Source organism: Lynx rufus, unplaced genomic scaffold, assembly GCF_022079265.1.
Source record: "Lynx rufus isolate CCGP_SWC_20201006 ecotype Redwood Valley unplaced genomic scaffold, mLynRuf1.p SCAF_18, whole genome shotgun sequence".
Classification (NCBI taxonomy): domain Eukaryota; kingdom Metazoa; phylum Chordata; class Mammalia; order Carnivora; family Felidae; genus Lynx; species Lynx rufus.
In genome coordinates this window covers 27606694-27628796 of record NW_025814832.1, presented here as the reverse complement: position 1 = coordinate 27628796, position 22103 = coordinate 27606694, and the positions used below count along the sequence as shown (strand labels likewise).

The 22103-nt window shown below is 48.5% G+C and overlaps 1 protein-coding gene across 2 annotated transcripts in view; it reads left to right on the top strand.

Annotated features, from left to right (window-relative positions):
- Positions 1 to 15: 15 nt before the first annotated feature.
- Positions 16 to 22103, top strand: part of TNRC6C (trinucleotide repeat containing adaptor 6C) — a 99876-nt gene continuing 77788 nt past the window's right edge. The window contains exons 1-3 of one of the 2 annotated variants that reach the window (XM_047081288.1): positions 16 to 50; positions 832 to 853; positions 20804 to 21130. The gene's annotated coding sequence lies outside the window, so the exon portion shown is untranslated. Of the gene's footprint in view, positions 51 to 831; positions 854 to 20803; positions 21131 to 22103 lie in introns of those variants that run through there. The other variant, XM_047081289.1, reaches the window with a different exon arrangement.

Here is a 22103-nt window from a genome sequence, read left to right as displayed (position 1 = left end):
AAAAGAAAAAGCAGGAAGAAAAGAAAAAGAAGGAAGGTGCTCAGAAAAAGGTTTGGCCAGAACTACCACCCCATTGACTATAATCACCACGTGCCTCATTTGCCCCGTCACAGCCATTATGTTACAGAGTTTCGTTTGATGACCTCCAAAAAGCAATAGGCCAAATCTTTGATGAGCAAAAAATAGGTGTCATACTAGCGAAACGGACATGGGGTGACAGCCACAGAGTATCTGTCTTCAGGGGCTAGAAGTGCTAGAGCGGCGTTTGAAAGGAGTCTGGTTTTCGTTGTTGCCGCTAGAGAATGTCCGCGCTCCTCGCTCATGGCGCCCCGTCCAGGGCAGTCGTGTCTGAGAAGTGAGGAAAGGGCCGCGTAACTGATTTGGTTAGGGAAGCTAGAAGTCAGTTTCGCAGATTTGGCCAAGGTTCTTTTATAAATCCTGTTAGTAAATGCTAAGAATTGAAAGTCCTACTGTAAATCTTTCGGTCGCACTTGAATTTTATGGCATTTAACACACCAAGTTATGCCATTTGTTGTTCTTGCCTAGTTTAATGTATCTTGTGATTTAAACTATATCCTTTTTAGTCTGTATTAAAATACAGAGCTCGGATGAGCTTCCAGATAGGTGGTTGTTTTGGTCTTGAGATCACTGTTGGCATGTGATAGCATGTAGGCAATTACACATTTTTCTCATTAATAAATTTTAATAAATCACCCGGGCAAAAACTCATTTTTAAAATTTACAGTATTAAAGTCTGTGTATAAACTTTCATAGATGTGCACACTCTACACGTTATTATTCCTAAAGAGTTTCTGATTTTTTCTTTTTCAGGCTGCTGATCAAAAAACCAAAGGTAAGTTTATTTTATTTGCGGGCGGTACATTTTACTGCAGCAGCAGACTTTTCATGATGAGGGTGACTCTCGTTTTAATTGGTAGTCAGAAACAAAGACTCTAGCCCTTTGAATCTTTTGAATCTTTTATTTTTCACTGTGAAATTCTTTACTTATCACTGTTTTTACATCTGTATTTCATTGGCATTTGTTTGAGCTAAAAATGCTTAAAGAACGTTGTATTCGCTTTCTAAGAAATGCTTTTTCATTTTCCTTTGGTTTGCTCTCCACCAAACAAGGACTAAGCTGATAATGTTGATCCGGTTTGAATAAGACTGAAAGATACTGAAATTTTTGAAGCTTCCACTTTCTCTTTGCTGACTCTTTATAATAAAAAGAGGTCTATTCTTTTCTTATTCCCTCTTTGCTTACTGACACAGAAAAGATTTCTTTATTATTTTGAGTCCAGACTTTGCTTATGACTGCCTTGTGGGTGTTGCAAACACACGTAGTTCCCTCAGGAACCTGGGCATCCCTGGGATTTGCTGGAAAGGGAGCGAAGCGGCAGCCACGCCACGAGCTTCACCCCGTGCTTACTCTCGTCGGGGACAGTCCGGTGGCGCGTGTGCGTGCGGGATCCGCGCACACCAGCTCTGTAATTTGGGGCCGGCGACCTCACTTGTCAACCTCGAGCACCTCCTGTTTAAAATGAGAAAGCTGGGGGCGCCTGGGTGGCTCAGTCGGTTAAGCGGCCGACTTCGGCTCAGGTCATGATCTCGCGGTCCGTGAGTTCGAGCCCCGCGTCGGGCTCTGTGCTGACAGCTCAGAGCCTGGAGCCTGTTTCAGATTCTGTGTCTCCCTCTCTCTGACCCTCCCCCGTTCATGCTCTGTCTCTCTCTGTCTCAAAAATAAATAAACGTTAAAAAAAAATTAAAAAAAAAAAAAAATAAAATGAGAAAGCTGGTTAAAAAAAAAAAGAAAAGAAAAGAAAAAAAAGAAACTTGATGAGATGAGATAAAATATCCAAAAGTCTAAACTGCGTTGGCTGCCTAGAGCAATCAGCTATCACAACATCAATTTTAAAAAGTGAGTCTGAAAAAAATTAAACAAAATGCTGTTAAGATGAGCTCATTTATTTTAACATTTCTTAACTAATGTCTCCACACCAGGTAAAGGTAATAGGCATTAGAAATGCAGATTTAGAAATGTAAATGTGCGTTCTGGACAAATGCCAAATTTGAAAACAATAAAAAAAATAATAACAATAGTTTATAAATAAATAAATAAATAAATAAATAAATAAATAGAGAAAGCTGGTGAGCGCATGGTTCCCACCTCGTAAAGCTGCTTGTGCAGATCCAGTGAGACCATGTAGGGAACGGGCTCAGGGCCCGGCATACAGTTGGTGCTCAGTAAGGGTTAGCTGTAATGAATGGTTACGATGTTACAGTTTCTGTTGGACCGTCACGTGTGCACAGTCACACACGCTGTAAACACTTGGCGGGGTGCCGTTTCGGGTGGTACCACTGTTAAGACCCTACTTTTGTTTGGCGTCTTAGTTTCCAAAGCAAAATCTGTGTGTGTGACTTCATTTGAACCGCATGCCTGAGCAGAGCAGGTGTTAGTTTACCGTGAAGAAACAGGCTGATGGCGCGAGTTAAGTGGCCCGCACTTGGCCAGCAGTTCGTGGACAGAGCAGACTGGAGAGGCAGCAGGGCGGGCCTCCGGGTCCCTGCACCAGGGTCGCAGTACGCCTGGGACTTCCTATCGAGTCAATACTGAGCGGCAGCCTGGTTCTCAAAAAGGACATTTTTCTCTACTCTGAGAAGCAGTGGGAGTTTATATCACACTTTTCCAGAAGGCCCAAGGGGTTGTTGTGGTGCATAGTTGTATTGCCAGTGACCATCTTGAATAAGAAACAGTGGTTTTTTTTTTTTTTTTTTAATTTTTTTTTTCAATATTTATTTATTTTTGGGACAGAGAGAGACAGAGCATGAACGGGGGAGGGGCAGAGAGAGAGGGAGACACAGAATCGGAAACAGGCTCCAGGCTCTGAGCCATCAGCCCAGAGCCCGACGCGGGGCTCGAACTCACGGACCGCGAGATCGTGACCTGGCTGAAGTCGGACGCTTAATTGACTGCGCCACCCAGGCGCCCCGAAACAGTGGTTTCTTAACACTCACCTCTTACAACTACAGGATCGTTGTTCTGAATCCCCCCACTTCCCCCTTTTTTTTCTTTTTTAAAATATTCTGGGAAGCTTTTATAACCCGATTCAATCTCGGCTGTATTCTGTTGTCATCGTTGTCTCTTCAGATAGTAACAAACCGCTTTTGGTTGTGCAGTGATCGTGAGTTACGTGGTCCTGCCACACTACACGGAGTTATCGTTTCCCGTTACTGTTCTGATGAGTATTGCCATTGCATACTCCAAACTCTGCTGGTATTTTATGCTCTCCTTCTCTCTCCTCTAAATTACTGCTCCTTTGGGTCCAATTTGTCATCAGCTGTACTAACTATAACTAGCCTCAGCACACATAATAGTAATGGTTATTAATGTCTTCTAAACAACGAAAAAAGGCGTTTTAAATTATAAATAATCTAACAGTGCTGTTAGGTAATTCATTAATGAATATGAGCAGTATCAAGGTTTACATTTTTCTCAGGTACTCCCCTATTACTGGTTCAAATTGAAATTAACTGCCTGCAGGAAGGTGGTTCTGAATCTCTGACTGGACGTGCGTTGGGCACCACAGGCTGGGCCTGCCCTTTCCCTGATGAGCACTCCCCTCGGCCCCTGCCCCTCAAAGAACTGCACTCAGCACTTGGAAAACCTTCGTGTGAGCCTGCTCACAAGCAAAATTGTTTTTTGTAAATTCTGTGAAACGCTCTCTTTGCATAATTGGTGACTAGAGGGAGAGGGAGCGGAACACAGTGACTTGTTACGCCTCGGTGAGACTCGGGGTGCTCTCGTAGCTGGGGGCTGGCAGTCAGACATGACCCTGTCGTGAGATACCACCAACCTATGTATTGTATTTCTGCCATCTGAGCACCTGACGCTTTTTAATGGGTTTTGCTTCGGTAATCAGTGATCTGTTTTCTTTATTTTGGGCGCTGCTCTTAATTTGGGCACAGATAACAATAGCTTTCTATGTGATGTGATGACTTTGTGAGCCCAAATTGTCTATTATTGTGTTCTGGGTCTTTTATGAATTTAATTTTTTTAGGATTAATTATAACATCCATAAATGTGAAGTAATTTAATTTATTGGTTTTGGCCAGATTTCCTAAAGTTCATAAAATAGATAAGTTTTCATACAAGAAGCTCAGTTAATTATATCATGTATGAAAGCGCGTATCTTGATGACCCAATATGTCTCAAACTCCATATGATTAATGCTTTATGGTTTTGAGTCATATACTGTAATAAATTCACACATTATGATTAGTCTCCTAATCTTGCTTCAAAGGATGGACTATAATTTAAGTTTTGCGATCGGGTATTCAACTTGGCCATGCTTTCAATTTGTAATGCTAATTTTACGAAAATCTTTATGAGCTTTTGTTAACGTAAATCAGTTGAAACCGTATGCTCTCGGCAGCCTTATGCGGAGTGACAGAGGTTTTGGGGGGTCACAGATGATACGCACTGTGCTGTAGTCCTGTTAAGGCTCATTCTCAACGTGTATTTCTCTCAGTACGAATGCAGGTGAGAAGTGAAGCTGGAAGCGCGCCTTCCCAGGCTCGTAGTCGGGTGTAGATACGGACGAGTGGAAGTGAGAACCCAGCCTCTGCACCTCACCAGTTAGCTGGCCCTCCTCTTCGGCGGCGCTGGCCGATTGCGGTTCACTCGGTCCTGAGCTATTTGCTCAGCACAATACTCGGCGGTTTGTTTTTATCAGGCGTCACGTCCGTGTGTTCCTGAATTACACGGTGTGGTGAAATTGGCCAGGTTCCCTGAGTTCACGTGTATTCACGTTCACATCCACATAACCAAAGCAGATATTATTTTGAGTGTATGAGCTACTCTTAGAAGCAGTAGCTAAAAGTCTAGTTAGCGTGCTCGGCATAGTATGGTTTATAAAATATGGCGTTTTGTTTGCCTGTCTACAAAATTAATAAAATCTTAGGGGGTGAGGGGGTGAGTCTCTAAGGACTCTCCAGTTCCTTCATTGATTAGGAAATGAGGTTCAGAGAGGTTAAGCACTTAGTCTGTGTCTGGACAGCTGTAATTAGGGGCAGAACACTAGAACCTCATCTTCCGGCTGCCAATTATATATATATATCGTACTGTCCTGTGAGGGACACATCAACATCGTATATCCATGGTCAGTGTAATCGCTCATTTTAGGAAGTAACTTAGGGTCTTGTCAAGTGAGGCTGAAAGAAATTCCTAAGGGATTCAGTTTGTGAGGGATCTTTATGGGATGGTATCTTATAGGATTTTAAATATTAGATACCTCTCTTTAGCCATGTTACCGTGTTTAAGGTTATTGTTTAATTTTTCTGTTAAATCCCTGGAGAAGGAAGATATAATAAATGCATTCCTATTTTTTCCATGGGAATGAAAGAAAGTGTATTAAGGTGTGGTACTTTTCCCCTAATATGTAGGCAGCTTAAAAGGATAGAAATCATCGGGGGGAAGACAGCTAAGCGGGTACATGCGTAGAAGTTCCCCCTCAGACTTAGAAGGAAGGGAATATCCGCCGGTGGCTGGGAAGCCGCACGCTGCTTCTGTTACAGGCCCTTTGACAACATCTCCTTGCAGGCCCTTCTGATGAGTCTCCGACGAAGTGAAAGTCCACATCCCCGTTTAGCTTAACTAAGCCAAACGTTAAACATAAAGGCAGTTCCAAGTTTAGCGAAAGTTACAGTTTATAGCTCAAAAGGAAGCTGACAATCTGCTCTCAGAGAAATCACTTAACAGATTACTTTCTTTTTTTTTTCTTTTTTTTAAAACAGCTTTATTGATTTAAATTGGCACACAGTAAACTGCACGTGTTTCGTAAGTTTCGGTGCGTGCGAGCCTGGAAACCATCCCCGCAATGAAACCACTCCTGAAGGTTTCCCCGGCCCTTCCTAGCCACTTCTCATGCCCTCCCCGCCTCCATCGGTCCGTAGGCAAACGTTTGCTGATTCGCTTCCCGTCACTACCGCGGGTTTTCTTTTCGAGACTCTCGTTAGGGAAACGGAATCACACAGGATTCACTCTTGGCTTCTTTCCCTCAGTAATGCTTTAGAGATTTCGTCCCTGTCGTGGATATCAGCAGTTCACTCCTCTTCATTGCTGAGCAGAGTTCCATTGTTTGGGTACATCACAGTTTGTCCATTTACCCGTTCGTGGGCACGTTGAGTTGTTTCTAGTTTTTAACTCCCGTGAACAAAGCCTCTACGAACTTTGATATCGAAGTCTCTGTATGGACATTTGCTATGATTTTTTTCTGTGGTCGATGTGTAGGAATAGAACGGCCGGATCTTGGAGTAGATACGGCTTTACCCTTCAAGGAAACCGCAAAACGTTTCAAAGTGGTTACACCCCTTCCTAGTTCTACATCTTACTAACACTTGGAAAATCAGTCTCGATTTTGGTAGCCATTCTAATAGGTGGGTGGTGATCTCTCGTTGTGCCCTTGATTGGATATCTGTAAGGGCTGATGGTGTTGAATGTCATTCCTGTGCTTTTTTGCTCTCCACGTATCTTTGGCGAATTAGTCAAACATTTTGCTACCTTTTAAAAAGCTGAGTTATGGGGCGCCTGGGTGGCGCAGTCGGTTAAGCGTCCGACTTCAGCCAGGTCACGATCTCGCGGTTCGTGAGTTCGAGCCCCGCATCGGGCTCTGTGCTGACGGCTCAGAGCCTGGAGCCTGTTTCAGATTCTGTGTCTCCCTCTCTCTCTGCCCCTCCCCTGTTCATGCTCTGTCTCTGTCTGTCTCAAAAATAAATAAACGTTAAAAAAAAAAAATTAAAAAAAAAAAAAAAGCTGAGTTATTTGCTCTCTTATTCCTGATTGGTTTCTAATATTAAATTGGCCTCTAGAGCTGGGCAGAGAGACTCATCATGGCAACTTAGTTTTCTTCATGCCTCAGTCGTTGCCCTTTCTTTCCATATGTGCGGTTATTTGTAATACAGTAATTTCAGAAAATACAGTAGTTGTGATCACGTTCTATCTAGCTTTTAACACGTCTACTAAAGATTGCATTAATAAAGGAGTGGTTAGTCACCTTTTGCTACCTAGAGTTGTCAAGTTAGTTCATTAATTAGACAGTTAACAAATATCCACCAGACAGAGATAAATTCTCTGTTCTCAAAGAGATAGGTTAGATATATAAGCAAATGAACTCAATAAAATGTTCCGGGAGTTGTGTTTTATTTATCCCACGTCTTGTTCCTGAAAGGATTTAAGTACATTTCACTTTTCATTCAATATTTATATCCCTGGAAGAAAAGATGGCCTGTTTTTAAAAATAAGTGGGAAAACTGGGGGAAAGGCAAATAGTGGTTTAGAATGAGATAAACACAGGCTGGGACTGGCCCCTCTCCCGGTTGTCCCCAAGTCAGCTGTGCACATGACACAAGGTGGGGGGGGCCTTATCCCAGCCATCCTGAACCCACCCATGAGGCCCCTCTCACCAGCCTGTCCTACCACGAACAGTGAGTTGAAACTAGAGAGGTGGAGGGCAGGGAGGCCCACAGGGCCCATGTTGGGACTCCAGGTGTGACCTTTTAGACCAGAGGGCGCCACTGGAGATTTTGAATGGGAGAGTGACATCATGAGGTTCACATTTTAGAAGGATCACGGAGCATGCCAGATTGAAGATGAATCCGACGGTGGCGAGAGAACTGGGGGCAGCGGGTACATTTAGACCGCTGCCTACTTGATGACTGTGTGGCGCGGGGTGGGCAGAGAGGAAGGGTCGTGGTGCGGGGCAGACAGAGCCTGGAGACTGACCGGGCTAATCTGTTCCGGCGGATACTTCAGCGAATACCTCCTGTGTGGCCGGCACTGTTCGCTGTGGGGGGAGAGATTTAAAGACACAGATAGGCTTCCCACCCTCCTGGAGGGGAGAGTATTACGGGGAACGGGCAGAAACCTCAGCCGCAGTGCTGTCCGTGTCGTTACTGACTGGGACGGCTGCTGTGATGGAAAGGAACGTTGTTTAATGAGAGCATAGAACAGAAGAATCGGAACCGGGCTGCGAGGGGCCGAGGCATCCTGAGTGAAGCTTGAATTGAGATCTGAAGGATGGAGAGAAGGCAGCTAGCTAGGCTGGGGAGAGCAGAGAGGGGACTCCAGGGCGCCCACAGAGAGAGGGAACGGCATTTGCAAAGGCCGGCCGGCTGGGGTGGCATTCTCCGGAACCAAACAAAGAGCTGGCACAGCAGGTGAATTGTCGGCCACGGGGGAGAGTGGCGTCACTGAGGCCAAGGTGGATGGGGACCCGGTGTGCACAGGGCACGTGGAGGTGGGATATTCCTTTTCAAAACCCATTTGCAATATGGCCGGTTTGCCTCCCCTTCCCCAGCCTTCTCCCACTGAATGTTGGCGTAGTCTGTCTCGGGCTCCCTCTTCTGGAGGGTTGTAGGATTCCGCACTTCTGCAGGATAAACATCCCAGGATCGACGCTGTTCCACAATTTGTACATTCATTACAGAAAACACACGCACACAGGCGCGCGCCCGCGTGCGGTCCTGCCACACGAGGCAGTAAGCATGCCCTAAGAGAATACGTTTCAGACATAATTCCACTTAACCCTTCTGTGTTTCATGAGATTTAGGATCTGCTGGTTTTCAGGAGCTAGTTCAGTTCCAGATGATTGAGTGTGGAAAGAGACGAGGTCAGGCTGGAGGTGAGAGAGCCGAGAATCTCTGTGCTCAGGGGACTCTGTTCACCCTTCATGTCTGTCCAGTGTGTTGCCTCATCTGGGGACATATTCATATCCCCAGTGTCCCATATTAAAAAGGTGATAGAAAAGCCAATATATATTAATGCTGTATTGTTTACTTGGCCTTAACATATGCTGTTATCAAATTTTTCTACTTGGATCTTCTAAATCTGCTGGCTGTTGCTTAAAAGAGGTTGGAAATATTTGCCTGTATGATAATTGCCTGTATGTTCATTTCTTGAGAGTAGAAGAATCCAAGGACCAAAACAAAGTAATCTTCTAATAAAACGATTCTTACTGTTAGCAGTCATTATTAAAGCAAATTTACTTTAACATTCATATTATCCAGTCTGGTGTACTAAGAGTAACATTTAATTTAATTTCATGCTTTTTTAGAGAGGTAACTGTAATACATTAGAATAGAAAATATCTCTAAACAGCATTCTCTCATTAGCAACAGGCACTAAGATAATGTAGTTAGTAGTTAATGAGTTTGTGCTCATTTTGAGTTGAGCTCCCCAAGTTGCCATGGTGACGGATCGGCCAGAAGCCGTCAACAGAACACACAGAAGGCCAGGGCTTGGTACCCCGCCGGGGCTGCCAATAAACACAGCAGATGGACCCTCCTGCACGTAGCGTCTTCCCCTCGCCTCTTGCTCTAAGGAACTTATTGCTGCCGCGTTTGCTGCTGTGTAGGTTGCAGAAGAGATCGTAATAATGAAAATCTTCCTTGGAATCACAGATTCTTTTAGGCCTGGAAAATAGTTCTCTTTTATATAGATTTCAGTGAATGTAAATTAAAATTTCTAAGAGCTCTACATCTTTGAGTATGGATTCTGAAATAGCTAGAATTAATGCATGATTTTTGAGTATTTTTCTTTTGCCATTATGTGGTATCTGTATGGAAGAGAAATTCTATGCTTTATCATGCAAAAAACTTCTATGTCTTGACTTCTTTTTTTTTTTAATTTTTTTAATGTTTATTTTTGAGACAGAGCACACACATGCAGGCAAGCAGGGGAGGAGCAGAGAGAGAGGGAGACAGAGAATTCAAAGCAGGCTCCAGGCTCCGAGCTGTCAACCCAGAGCCTGACACGGGGCTCGAACCCACAGACCGTGAGTTCATGACCTGAGCCAAAGTCAGACGCTTAACCGACTGAGCCACCCAGGCGCCCTTATTTCTTAACTTCTAAGATGCCACCAGTTCTGGAACGTCATTGATCTGATAATGTCTTCCATACGGGTGCAGTTGGAGGGCTAATGAAACTATATTAAATTTATACACTAATTGTAAGGTGCATCCAAATTTCAGAAATAAGGTATGTTAACATGTCCCTCTAGCTTGGCGTTTATCTATAAAAGGTTACTTTCCACGCTCACCTGCCAGTGTGCTTTAGGGTGATTGCGGTAGCCCATGAGACTCTAATGGAGGGTGTGTGTAAGGAGGTCCCATTTCAGTAAATGCCGTTATAAGGAGACCACTGTGGAATATCTAGGTCATGACCACATACCATGACGTTGTCAAGGTGAGAGAGTTGCATATACTACTTGCTAAAAACAAAAATCAGGTCTTTTTTTTTTTTTTTTTTTTTTTTAATTTTTTAATGTGCACTTATAGAGGGAGACAATCTAAAGCAGGCTGCAGGCTCTTAGCCGTCAGCACAGAGCCCAGTGCAGGGCTCGAACCCATGAACCGAGAGACTGTGACCTGAGTCAAAATCAGATGCTCAACTGACTGAGCCACCCAGTCACCCCCGCCGAAATCTGGTCTTAATCAGAGTTCAGTGAAGTGTATAGAAACCACTCTAGCTGTTTTTAAGTTCAAGGTGCTTGTAAAATCATTGTGAGGGAAGGGAGAGGGGCGCCCCCCTGGGCTGGGCCTCCAGAGCAGATTCCCCACAGAGGCATCCCAGAGGGCTGCTCCCCGGGAGAGTCAGGAGGCCTCACCGGCACCGGCACCGTGTCGCCACTGCAGCCCGGGGATCGGGAAGCCGCCATCAACGCTATCGCTTCCCTGCCTGAGGGGTCGTGATTGGGAGCCAGGACCCTGCACAGCGACAAACGTCCACCGTCCTCAGGGCTGTGCTTATGGCCGGAGCCGGTGCAGCAGGCAGAGAGCGCACGGGCACATGCATCTGACGGGCCTGATGCGCAACCGAGGCCTCCTCGCAGCCGTGAGCCAGACCCCTGTGAGTCCTGCTGCTGGTGTGCGTGTTGGAGAAGGGGGGCAGGCAGAGACGGCTCTGACGACCGCCCGGTAACGTTTTTGAAAATGATGGGATGGGTGACTGTTGATAAACTTCCGTGTGGTGTTCGGCACTTTCCAGATGGTGGAGATGTGAGACCCAAATGAAGTGGGAATGGGAAGTTTAGGGCCAGGCTAGAGATCTGACCCTGCAGTCAGGAGTACAGATGTCAGTGCCTGTGCTAACTTACCATGGTCACTTCCGTCAGAGTCTCTGTCTACCTTCCTCCCTTCTTTAGTTCATTAATCGCAGCTCACCTCACGTGACTTTGAGTTTTTGTTCATCAGCCTAAAGTCCTTCCCGTTGCTTCCTCGAGGAGGAAGAGGAGTGAGGATTGTTAAGACTGACCAGGACTGGGGCGCCTGGGTGGCTCAGTCGGTTAAGCGTCCGACTTCGGCTCAGGTCGTGATCTCACGGTCCGTGGGTTCGAGCCCCGCGTCAGGCTCTGTGCTGACAGCTCGGAGCCTGGAGCCTGCTTCGGATGCTGTGTCTCCCCCTCTCTCTGCCCCTCCCCTGCTCATGCTCGCTCGCGCTCTCTCTCTCTCTGTCAAAAATAAACAAACATTAAAAAAATAAAAAATAGGGGCCCCTGGGTGGCGCAGTCGGTTAAGCGTCCGACTTCAGCCGGGTCACGATCTCGCGGTCCGTGAGTTCGAGCCCCGCGTCGGGCTCTGGGCTGATGGCTCGGAGCCTGGAGCCTGTTTCCGATTCTGTGTCTCCCTCTCTGTCTGCCCCTCCCCCGTTCATGCTCTGTCTGTCTCTGTCCCAAAAATAAATAAACGTTGAAAAAAAAATTTTTTTTTAAATAAAAAATAAAAAAGACTGACCAGGACTGCTGACCAAACTTCAGTCAGGCTCCTGAACCGTCTGGCAGCCCCATCCGCGAACTTCCTTGTCAAATCCAGTTTTAGCAAGAACCCCGCAGAGTCAGTTTCACAGAACCACCCTCCGCTTCCCAGATACCTGACTGGGTTCCCCATCCTCCACCGGCCCCTGGGTGACGCCTGACCCCCCGGCCTGCCTCCGGCCAGAATTCTGCTGGGTCGGATCAGCCAGAACCCCCCTGCCCCGTGATGTATTGTCCTCGTAGCGACTTTCCACCCGCTGCCCTCCTCCTGCTCCCTCACCGTAAATCCCCACCTGTCCCCGCTGCACTCGGGTATGAGCCCTGTCTGTCTCCCCCACTGCACATCCCCTCACATGGTCCCTACGCCCGCACGACGGTCCTGAGTGGAGTCTGCCTCAGTGTCCTTAAGTGTCACGTGGCATGTTTTTTGTTTAACATAATAAACACAGTGCACTTACTACATGCTAGACATTGTTCTGAACAGTTCTTTACCTATAGTAACATTCACCCTTCAGAGAACCCTCTCGAGGAGGTGCTCTGTTTTATCCTCCACTTACCCCCACTTCGCAGGTGGCACAACTGAGTGACACAGAGGTTAAGTAACTTACCCAGGGTCACCCGCCGGTAAAGGGGCAGAGCTGAAGTTTAAACCCCAAGTCCGTACTCGTAGCCACTACACTGTATCTCTGGAGAGGTGCGTGGGAATGGTAAATCCCAAATTGCTCGTGGTGAGAATCTCTTCAGGGTATACATCCAGGGAGGGGAAGATGGGGCTTTGGTGGACTCGGTGACATTTTATTTCTTAAACTGGAGATTGGATACCTGAAGCTTTGTTGATTATTCAGTCTTTGTGCTTTTTTGTCCCTCTGATATTTCCAAATTTTTTTAAATATTTATTTTTGAGAGAGGGAGAGAGAAAGTGTGTGTGTAAGTGGGGGAGGGGCAGAGAGAGAGGGGGAGACAGAGTCTGAAGCAGGTTCCAGGCTCTGAGCTGTCAGCGCAGAGCCGGACGCGTTTTTAAAGAAAAGAAGGTCTTGGTAGTATGACTTGGGCAGTAAGGTGGAAACGCCTTGGTGCCCTGGGTGCCCTGTGCTCTCATGCTCCCGGTTCTGTTGAGCCCCTGGTGAGGAGCGGAAGGTGGACGGCGGTGGGAACCTAACCTCCCAAGGGAGGCCCCGCAGAATTTCTAGAGTGGGGCAAGGAGGGGGCTGCTGCCGTGGGCGCTGGCTGCTGTGTTGTCTCCCTTGCCTGTGAAGGCGACGTCGGCCAAGCAGACAGGATCCTGTGGCTCCGGAGCCTGCACAGACAGGGTCTTGATCAAGGTCACCTGCTTGTGGAGTTTAAATGGCAGTGAAAGAGTGTGTCGAGACCCCGCGAACTTGTAACCGAAGGAGCCTTTCCCTGGAGAACTTCTCCCTGGAACTGGAGGCTGCAGCCGGAACAGGAACACCGCGGAGCAGCCTTCCCGTCAGGCCGCCCCACGTGCTCTCCCAGCCGTCGGTGGATGGATTCCAGAACCCTTGCAAAGCCTGCGCCTGCCTCTCCAGCCTCAGGCCCGGAAGTCCTCCCTTCGGGCACCGAGCCCCAGTCACCCTGGCCTCGTGTCAGTCCTTGAGAGCACAGAAGCTCCCTCTCCGGTCAGGACCTTTCCCTGCGCCGTGCCGGCCGGTAGGTGTGAGCCCGCAGACCCCACATTCCCCGCAGACCCCACGCCCACACACCGGCTCAGGCGCACACGTTTTACCCGGCCACCAGTTTTCCAGGCCCGGCCTGACTGTCACTGCCTCACAGGAGTTAGATCCTTTGTCCCACTGTTACTCGTATCGGGCTTCCCACGACTTGTGTATCTGTGGAATCGTTACAATCTCTTACTAGATTATAAACTACAAGGACGGGAACTGTGTGTATTTTCCACGGTATACCCAGTATACTCATTAAATTGTCCCAAGTAAATAAATATGGAGAGGGTACGTGAGGGTAAGACACAGTCTGTGGGGTAAAAAGAATGCTGGGCAGAGAAAGTGAACTGTGATTTGACCCCTTACTCCCCGCACCACCTGCCCCCTGCTGCCGTGCATCTCACAGTGTAGCGTTTTCTGTCCTTCTTGCCCTGCCACGGTGTCCGCTCCACGGGTGGGAGTCTGCCCTTTGTCTTCTCTGGCGTTCCCCCAGTGCCTGGAACGGTGGCTGGCTCTGGAAGGGCTTACCCGCACGTGTGAGTGAAAGGTCGGCCAGTGTCTCCGTGACCTGCAACCCCCGCGTCACACACCGAGAGGGAGCTGGGTGGTGTCCGGGTTTGAAGAGTATTGCAGAAGTTTGAACGGCCCTCCTGTCCCGAAGGGTCGGCCTGAACTCCCCACCCGTACTGCAGCTGGCTGTCTTGGGAAAGAAGTAGCGGGAACTTAGAACCCGTTTGGACCCTGTTGTGACAGTGCCCTCTGAAAACTGCCGCTGAAGGCAGAAAACTGTTTCTTGGAAAGAAGATTGTTTTAAAGAAGCCCAAATTTCTGAGAGGATGGTTTCCTATCTGCCTTTTCCCCAGCAGGTGTCGCCGTCATTTACAAGAAAGGGGGAAAGTTTATCAGGGCGAGGAAAGCTCAGGGAGAGAGTTGGACAGACCAAAATTACTTGGCTGCTGTCTTCATGTTCTCTAAATCAGTGACTTGTCGACAGTCCCTAAATCAGGCTAAGATTCCCATCGCCTGGCTGGGTTCTGCTGCTGTGTTGGAACAGTGATGTGTGGAGTAGACTCGTGCGTGAGCCTCTGTCATCGAGGGATAACCTTAGAGGCAGGTGAGTTTGAGAAGAGCAGTGTCGTGATACCCTACCCACTCTCTGGGTGGCGAGAGATGGAGAAGTTCGTATCTGAAGAGGGTGGATGGCTGGTCAGAAAATGCCCGTTTGATTCATCGATATCGTAAGAACAGATCCAAAGGGGAAATAGTCCGTATTCAGATACGTTAGAATTGCTGTTTTATATTCAAAAACAGTTACCGATTGGTAGCATTCGTTCTTTGTACTTGTTCGAAACCAGGGACTGACAGCATTCGCTTATTACATCACACTGCTTCGTTTCTGCAGCATGAATTCCTTTTCCTGGAAATATTTTGAAGAAAAATAGCCCCGAATTTGTCCTTTGATCTTTCCGGAAAGATACTAACAGTGTAGTTAGTGGCAGAGCTGTGGCTGGCTGTCAGAGATTAGAATTCTCCTCTCGAGGATGCTGGTGTCATCTTGGTTATTAGCTCACCTGGGCCCTGGGGGTCTGTGCGGGTGAGGGTGAACACGGTGACTTCTCAGGTTCCCGTCACCTTGGGTTCTTTGCTTCTGAGCCCTTGCCAGTTGTCTCCATCAGGTTTCTTTGCTTTATTTTTTTCATATTTATATATCTTGAGAGAGAGAGTGGGGGAGGGGCAGAGGGAGAGAGAGAGTCCCAAGCAGGCTCCACACTGTCAGCGTAGAGCCTCACGTGAGGTTTGAACTCACAACCCCTAAGATCATGACGGGAGCCGAAATCAAGAGTCGGGTGCTTAACTGACCGAGCCACCTAGGCGCCCCTCCATCAGGTTTTGAGTTCACGCACGTTTTCTTCCATTTCCATCCTTTGAAGAGGCTGGATGACAGACAGAAGTACTGTAACGATTCAGCAATGCTGTGCATGATTCTGTGCTCATCCTAAGTGTGCTCTTATTTTTTTTTTTTTACGTTTATTTATTTTTTGAGAGACATAGAGAGATCACAGGTTGGGGAGGGGGCAGAGAGAGAGGGGAGACACAGAATCCAAAGCAGCTCCAGGCTGTGAGCCATCAGCACAGAGCCCGACGCGGGGCTCGAACCCATAGACCGCGAGACCATGACCTGGGCAGAAGTCGGACGCTTAACCAACTGAGCCCCCCAGGCGCCCCCTAAGTGTGCTCTTCATCCCCTTCACCTATTTCTCCCCAACCCCCCACCCTCATCCCCTCTGGGAGCCACCGGTTTGTTCTCTGTATTTAAGAGTCTCTTTGTCTCTGATTGTTTTGTTTCTTAAATTCCACATATGAGTGAAGTCATACGGTGTTTGTCTTTCTCTGACTTCTTTCATTTAGCATTATACCCCTAGATCCACCCGTGTTGTCACAGACAGTAAGATCTCATTGTGTTCTGTGGCCGAGTGCTATTCCTCTGCATGTGTGTGTGTGTGTGTGTGTGTGTGTGTGTGTGTGTGTGCGCGTGTGTGTTCGTACCACATCATCTTTACCCATTCGCTTACCAGTGGACCCTGGGGCTGCTTCCGAATCTTGGCTATTGTAAATAACGCTGCAGTCAGCGCAGCGTTCGCGTATCTTTTCAAGTTAATGTTTTCTTTTCTTTGGGCAGATGCCCAGTGGAATTAGCGGATCCTAGGGTGGTTCTGTCTTTCATTTTTCGAGGATGCCCCGTACTCTTTTCCACAGTGGTTGCACAGCTCGCGTTGTCACCATCGATGCACGAGGGGTCCCAGTAGGCTTTGTTTTTTAGAGCAGTTTTGGGTTTATGGAAAGATTGAGCAGAAAGTACAGACAGTTCCCATAATGCTCCCTCCGCCCACCCCAGCACATCCTCAGTTTCTGCTGTGAGGAACGTCCGCCTCGGTGTGGGGCCTTCGTTGCAGTCTGTGAGCCAGCGTCGATGCGTTACTGGCGACTGAAGTCCGCAGTTTCCATTTGAGTGTTGGACGCTTCGAGTGGAATTAGGCAAGTGCATAATGGCACGTGTCCACGATGACTGTGTCATCCTGTCCCCTGCCCTGCAAGTCCCCTGTGCTCCGCCTCCTTGTCCCTCCCGCCCTCCTCAGGCCCTTGTCGCCCGCAGATATTTTACTGTCGCCATAGTTCTGCCTTTTGCAGAACGTCACCTAGTAGGCATCCTATAGTGCGAAGCCTTTTCAGACCGGCTTCTTTTACTTGGCAATTTGTGTGTATGATTCTCTTCAAGGTTTGGTAACTCATTTCTTTTTTTTTTTTTTTAAGTTTATTTCTTTTGAGAGAAAGAGAGCTTGCGCGCGTGAGAGTGTGAGCGGGGAGGGGCAGAGGGAGGGAGGGAGAGAGAGAGAGAGAGAGAGAGAGAGAGAGAGAGAGAGAGAGAATCCCAAGCAGGCTCCCATGTTGTCACTGCAGAACCCTACGTCTCATCCCAAGAACCAGGAGACCGTGGAGACCATGATCTAAGCAGAAATCAAGAGGCAAACTCTTAACTGAGTGAGACAACCAGGCACCCCATAGCTCATTTCCTTTAAATGCTAATTTTCCATTGGGTGGTTGTACCAGTTCCCTCATCCATCACCTATTGAAGGACATCTGGGTTGCTCCCCGTTTGGGGCAATTAGGAATAAAACTGCTCTAAACACTCCTGTGAATGTTTGTGTAGATAGAAGTTTTCCTCCTCTCGTTGGGGTAAATACTTAGGAACTTCTGCTGTTTTCATTGGCTAAAGGCCCATGTCAGAAAAAAATACGTGTGAAGGCCCCTATGTTTAAAAATCAACCTATAATAGGTTTTATAGGTTTCTTTTCAAAAAAGGAAAGACAGAATGGATATTCATCTCCTGTGCCTTTGTGAATAATCTTCAGATCTACATAATTATAAAAACATTCCATGTCTGTACCAAGGCCAGGGAACTAACTAGGAGCAAAGAGGGGCCGGGCATCAGTAGAGACATTCAGGGGACTCTGAAGCAACAGTCCTCACAAGAGTAAAACCTTAGAGAGTCAGCTGGTCTAAACTTCTCATTTCCGGGTGAGGAAACTGAGCTCCAGGGATAGTAAACTTCTTGAGCAGGATCACACACACTATCGGGTAGCTGGCCTGAAATCCAGGGCTTTGGCGTCCCAGTTTGGCATTTTTTCCGTTGCATGGTCTTTATATTCTGAATATTCTTTATATTCTGCGATTTCTACGTTGCTTTTTAACTTCAGAGTGTGTGTTCAAGAAAAACAGTCAAGTCCTTTAGTGTTTGTTGAGCACTTCCTGTGTGTCAGGCACCGTGCTGACATCAGATGCGGGGAGACAGGCCCAATAGTAAGCAGTCTAGAGGCGCCTGGGCGGCTCAGTCGGCTATGCACCTGACTTGATTTTGACTCAAGTCGTGATCTCACCGTTCATGCGATCGAGCCCCACATCGGGCTCCACGCGGACGGTGCGGAAGCCTGCTTGGGATTCTCTCTCTCTCTCTCTCTCTCTCTCTCTCTCTCTCTCTCTCTCTCCCCCCTCCCCTCTCTAAATACATGTATGTATACGTACATACTTATTTACTTAAAGAAACAGACAAGCTCTTGTAGTGTCCAGACGAGTCCTCCAGGCTCTGGTCAGGGCAATAGGAACAGAAACAGGCAGATGAGCTTGATGGGCACTTAGAAGGAACATTTAAGATAAACTATGAATGTCAAGGTTTGGTGGTTGCCTCATGGTAGGTTGGGGTGGATTAAGGGAAGAACCAAGGGCGGAGCCCAGGTTTCCAGCACAGAGCCACAGGCCAAGAGCGTGATTGCAAAACTCCGAAGAAAAGCGAGTGAGGAAGCTGATGAATACTGGGAGCGTGCTGAGTTTGAAGTGCCTGTAAGACCGCCAGGTGTAGATCTCTGGAAGTCACAGGGGGCTCAGATGGTGAGCACAGGGCTGGTGGGTGCACACGGGATGACCCACGATGAGTGTCTGAGCAGAGAGAGTCTGCAACAAAACCTTAAGGAAGGGCAGAAGAAGAAGCCCCCAGAGGGGAGCAGGAAGGAGTGGCCCGAGAGGCCAGCAGGAATCCAAGCGAGGACTTTGAGAGCCATGGAGGCCGAGGAGGAGGGTGTCTTCGGGTGGCCAAAGCGACCATCGCTGCAGAAGACAATGGAGAGGTGGAGAAGACAGCTCAGAACGTGGCATTGGATGTTAGCATCAAGGAAGTGGTGAATGATCATCACTTCCGCAAAGTAGAGGGCAAGATGGGCTGGGGAAGGGCCAGCGGTGGGTGAGGAGGCAGCACGAGGAGGCTCCGACAGGCCCTCCGAGAAGTTTGGACAGAAGGGGAGGCAACAAATGGGGAGGTGGGATTGGGGCCGAGGAGGGTGGTGGTGGTCGCCGTCTTTGACAGTGGTGGAGATTTGGGACGAGGAGGAGTTCGTTGCAGAGAGCGGCCACACACACGATCCCTGGGCAACTTAGAAGTTGCACATGTGCTTTCCTCCACTCTCCACACAAACCCAAGTGGCTAGATCTCTTCTCTTGCGTACTTGTGTTTACGAAACAAAGAATCAATCAGAGGCTCACTCTTAAGCTTCGGGCCTTTGTGTTTGCTCTGGAGGGTGTCCGGGGCTTAAGACCCAAAGCACACGAAGTCCCCGAGATGGGATCCGCCGGAGGGCAGCATCTTGCAGTTGTCTCTCCAAAACCATTCGTTGTGGGATGCGCCAGTATTCACGTACCAAGAAGGAAAAAACACCGCCAGTTGACTGACCTGTCATCAACAGTAAGACACATCCCAGTGTAAATGCTTTTCACATCTGAAGAGATTTAAGTCTTAAAATTGGTGAAATACAGTATTTGCCTCAGGTGGGAGCATCAGAAGCATGAGACAGAGAACAGTGTGATGCTCGTGTGTTTGTAGTGGCAGAAACTTGAAGGTTTTGCCTCACGGCTTTTATTTCTTCTGGAAAGTAAAGTCCGACTTCATCATCCGCTCCAGAGTGCAAGGTCTTTGAGTGAGTCATTGACAGCAGTGGGGCCAGGCAGACCCAGGAAATTGTAGGACGGCCGGGGAGCACTGAGGGTGTCCTCAGTTAGGGATGTAAACTCGTAATGACACCAGACTACCTGGCTGTGATCTGAGTCAGGAGTGGAGAGTGGACAGTGGCTTCATCTAGGATTAAGGGTTTGCTGGGCAGCACGACCGAAAAACAGTGGACCGAGGCCTTGTGGACGCAGACGGTGCAGACGGCACAGGGCGCCGGGTGCACCCGTGGGAAGCCCCCTCCCCCCCCCCCCCCCCTGCTTAAGATATACACCAAACTAGGTATAAACGCGTTTTGCACAAAGACATTTACAAATTAAGTAGAAAAAAAAATTTTTTTTTTTTTTTTTCAAATAACAAGGTAAATGTAATGTCTCGGATATTAGCGTTTCAGGTTCAAGATGGGAATGACTTTTGAGGCTCACATTCTTTGCATTTGATGCGTCTGTGCTCCCTTAGGAGTGCAGGTGACTACGCAGATCTCCTTTGCATTTGGCCTGCTGGTTACTGTCAGGGTCACCACTCCGCTCCGCTCTCCCGCTCCTTGTTTCTGTTGAAATTGCTGTGGAGCTTCTGTTTGTGCAACACCCAGATGGCATTTTGGCTTCCACTTAATTCAAATGCATCATTTGCACGTTAGTCCACTTGCATTCTTTTCAAGTAAATCTTTAACGGAGTGCGGTCAGTGCTATTGATAGCTCCACCAATGGTTCAATTATTCAGATAACGCAGGATGCGTGGGGGTGGGGTGGGGGTGGGGGTGGGGGTGGGGGGTGGTCATCAGAATTAAAACAAAAATCCCTTAATTTTGAAAAAAACGCCAAGAGCAGCGGTTCTCAAAGAGTGGTCCCGGGACCACCAGCATCGGATCAGAGTCGCGCGGAACCTTGTCAGAAATGCAAAGTCCCCCTCCTCGCTCCACCCTGCTGAGTTCCCTGGAAGGGGTGTGGGGGGCAGGGCTGGGGCCTTCATCGGCCCTGCGTGGAGTCTGACGAAGCCGAGGTGTGAGCCGCTGCTCCGGCCTAACGGGATCGCCCACGTCACAGACGAGGCGCCCGGGGCCCAAAGCCTGCAGCTCCGAATTTCGGTTAGTCTGTGAGAAAACCGGGTCTCGCGCCTGACACCCTGGACTCCGGTCCAGTTCCGTTTCCCGGGCGCGACGTCGACCCTTTCCTTCTCGGTTTTTGCTTTGTCTTCCGTGGTTTGGGTTGGGGCTTCAGGAGGGCTACTAAAGTTCTGGGTTCTTTCCGTTTTGTCCCTTGCAGTGCCAGAACCTCCCAAGACCTGCTCGAGCCAGCCCCAGCCTGCCGGTACCGCCGCCAGCGTTTGCACCAGCGCCCTGCCGAGCGGCGGCAATGGCAAACGTGCGTCCGCCAGCAGCCAGCAGCCGGCTGCGCCCCGTTACCTGCCTCGCGAGGTGCCTCCACGCTTCCGCCAGCAAGAACAGAAGCAGCTGTTAAAGAGAGGCCAGCCGTTGCCTGCCGGGGCTCTGGCCAGCGTGAGCCCGACCCAGGGTGCTGGGCCCGCAGGCGTAAGCCCTCCTCCCCTCCCTGGAGCCGGAGCGCAGCAGCACCCCAGTAAGCTCCAAGCAGGTAAAATACTCAGAGGGAGGCATTCCTTTCACCTGACCACGGTGCGCCATTTCAGCCTTGCTGCCCGCTCGTCAGAGAGACGTAGTTTGGTCCCCGTTCGCGGTGTACGTGTAACAGCGTGAGCCAGCCAGCTAGCCAGATGCGTTTGTGTCGGACCTTAAAGTTGGGTTCTGTTTTCGCCTTCTTCTCCATATGGTTCCTCATATCTCTTGAGATGGCATTAGCTCCGTCAGCCGAGTTCGTTTCTCCCCAGAAGCCAAAGGTCTGCACGTGAGTCCTCGTAAGTCTGTGACCGCAGGTGCGGAGAAGGCCGCGGGGAGGGTCCTTCAGTAACCCTTCCTGCCCGGCCACCAGGCTGCCCGGGGTGGGCCCGCTCTGTCGGGGGTGAGGCTCTCGAACTCGTTCAGACACTTTGAGCCAAAGCTGTCAGGCCTCGGGCTCGGCCCCCGCGGCGTCCAGGGTCCCGCTCCTTGCCGGCGTCCTTGCCTGCAGTTGGACACCGGCTTTCTCTTGGCTCCGAGAGCAAGTGCCACTCGTCCGTTGGCTCTCCAGCCTTCAGACTACTGACAGCTCTCATCGCCTCTCTCTCCTCGTCCCGCCTTCTTGACCTTACTGATGGACTCAGACTTAAAACACTTCTTTACTGACGTTTTAGAAATTTTTGGAAGAGAGCAAAGTACATGTGCTCAACGGCCACATTTCTCGTTATTTTCTTGAATCTTTCCGCTTCCAATGATTTAACGGTTGGCACTCGTTCTAGCATGGAAACCATATTTGCTGATGGCAGTGAAATTCCCGTCTGTAATTAGAGAAGCAAGGAGGCTTCTTGTGCTAGATTGGAATTTAAAAGAAACATGTCACAAGTTATATTAATGTTTTCTTTCGTGTGCTGCCTTTTAACATGGAGAATAATTCCAACATGGCTTAAAAGTATCTCTAGGAGTATTTCACAAAACTCTGACTTTGTGATACA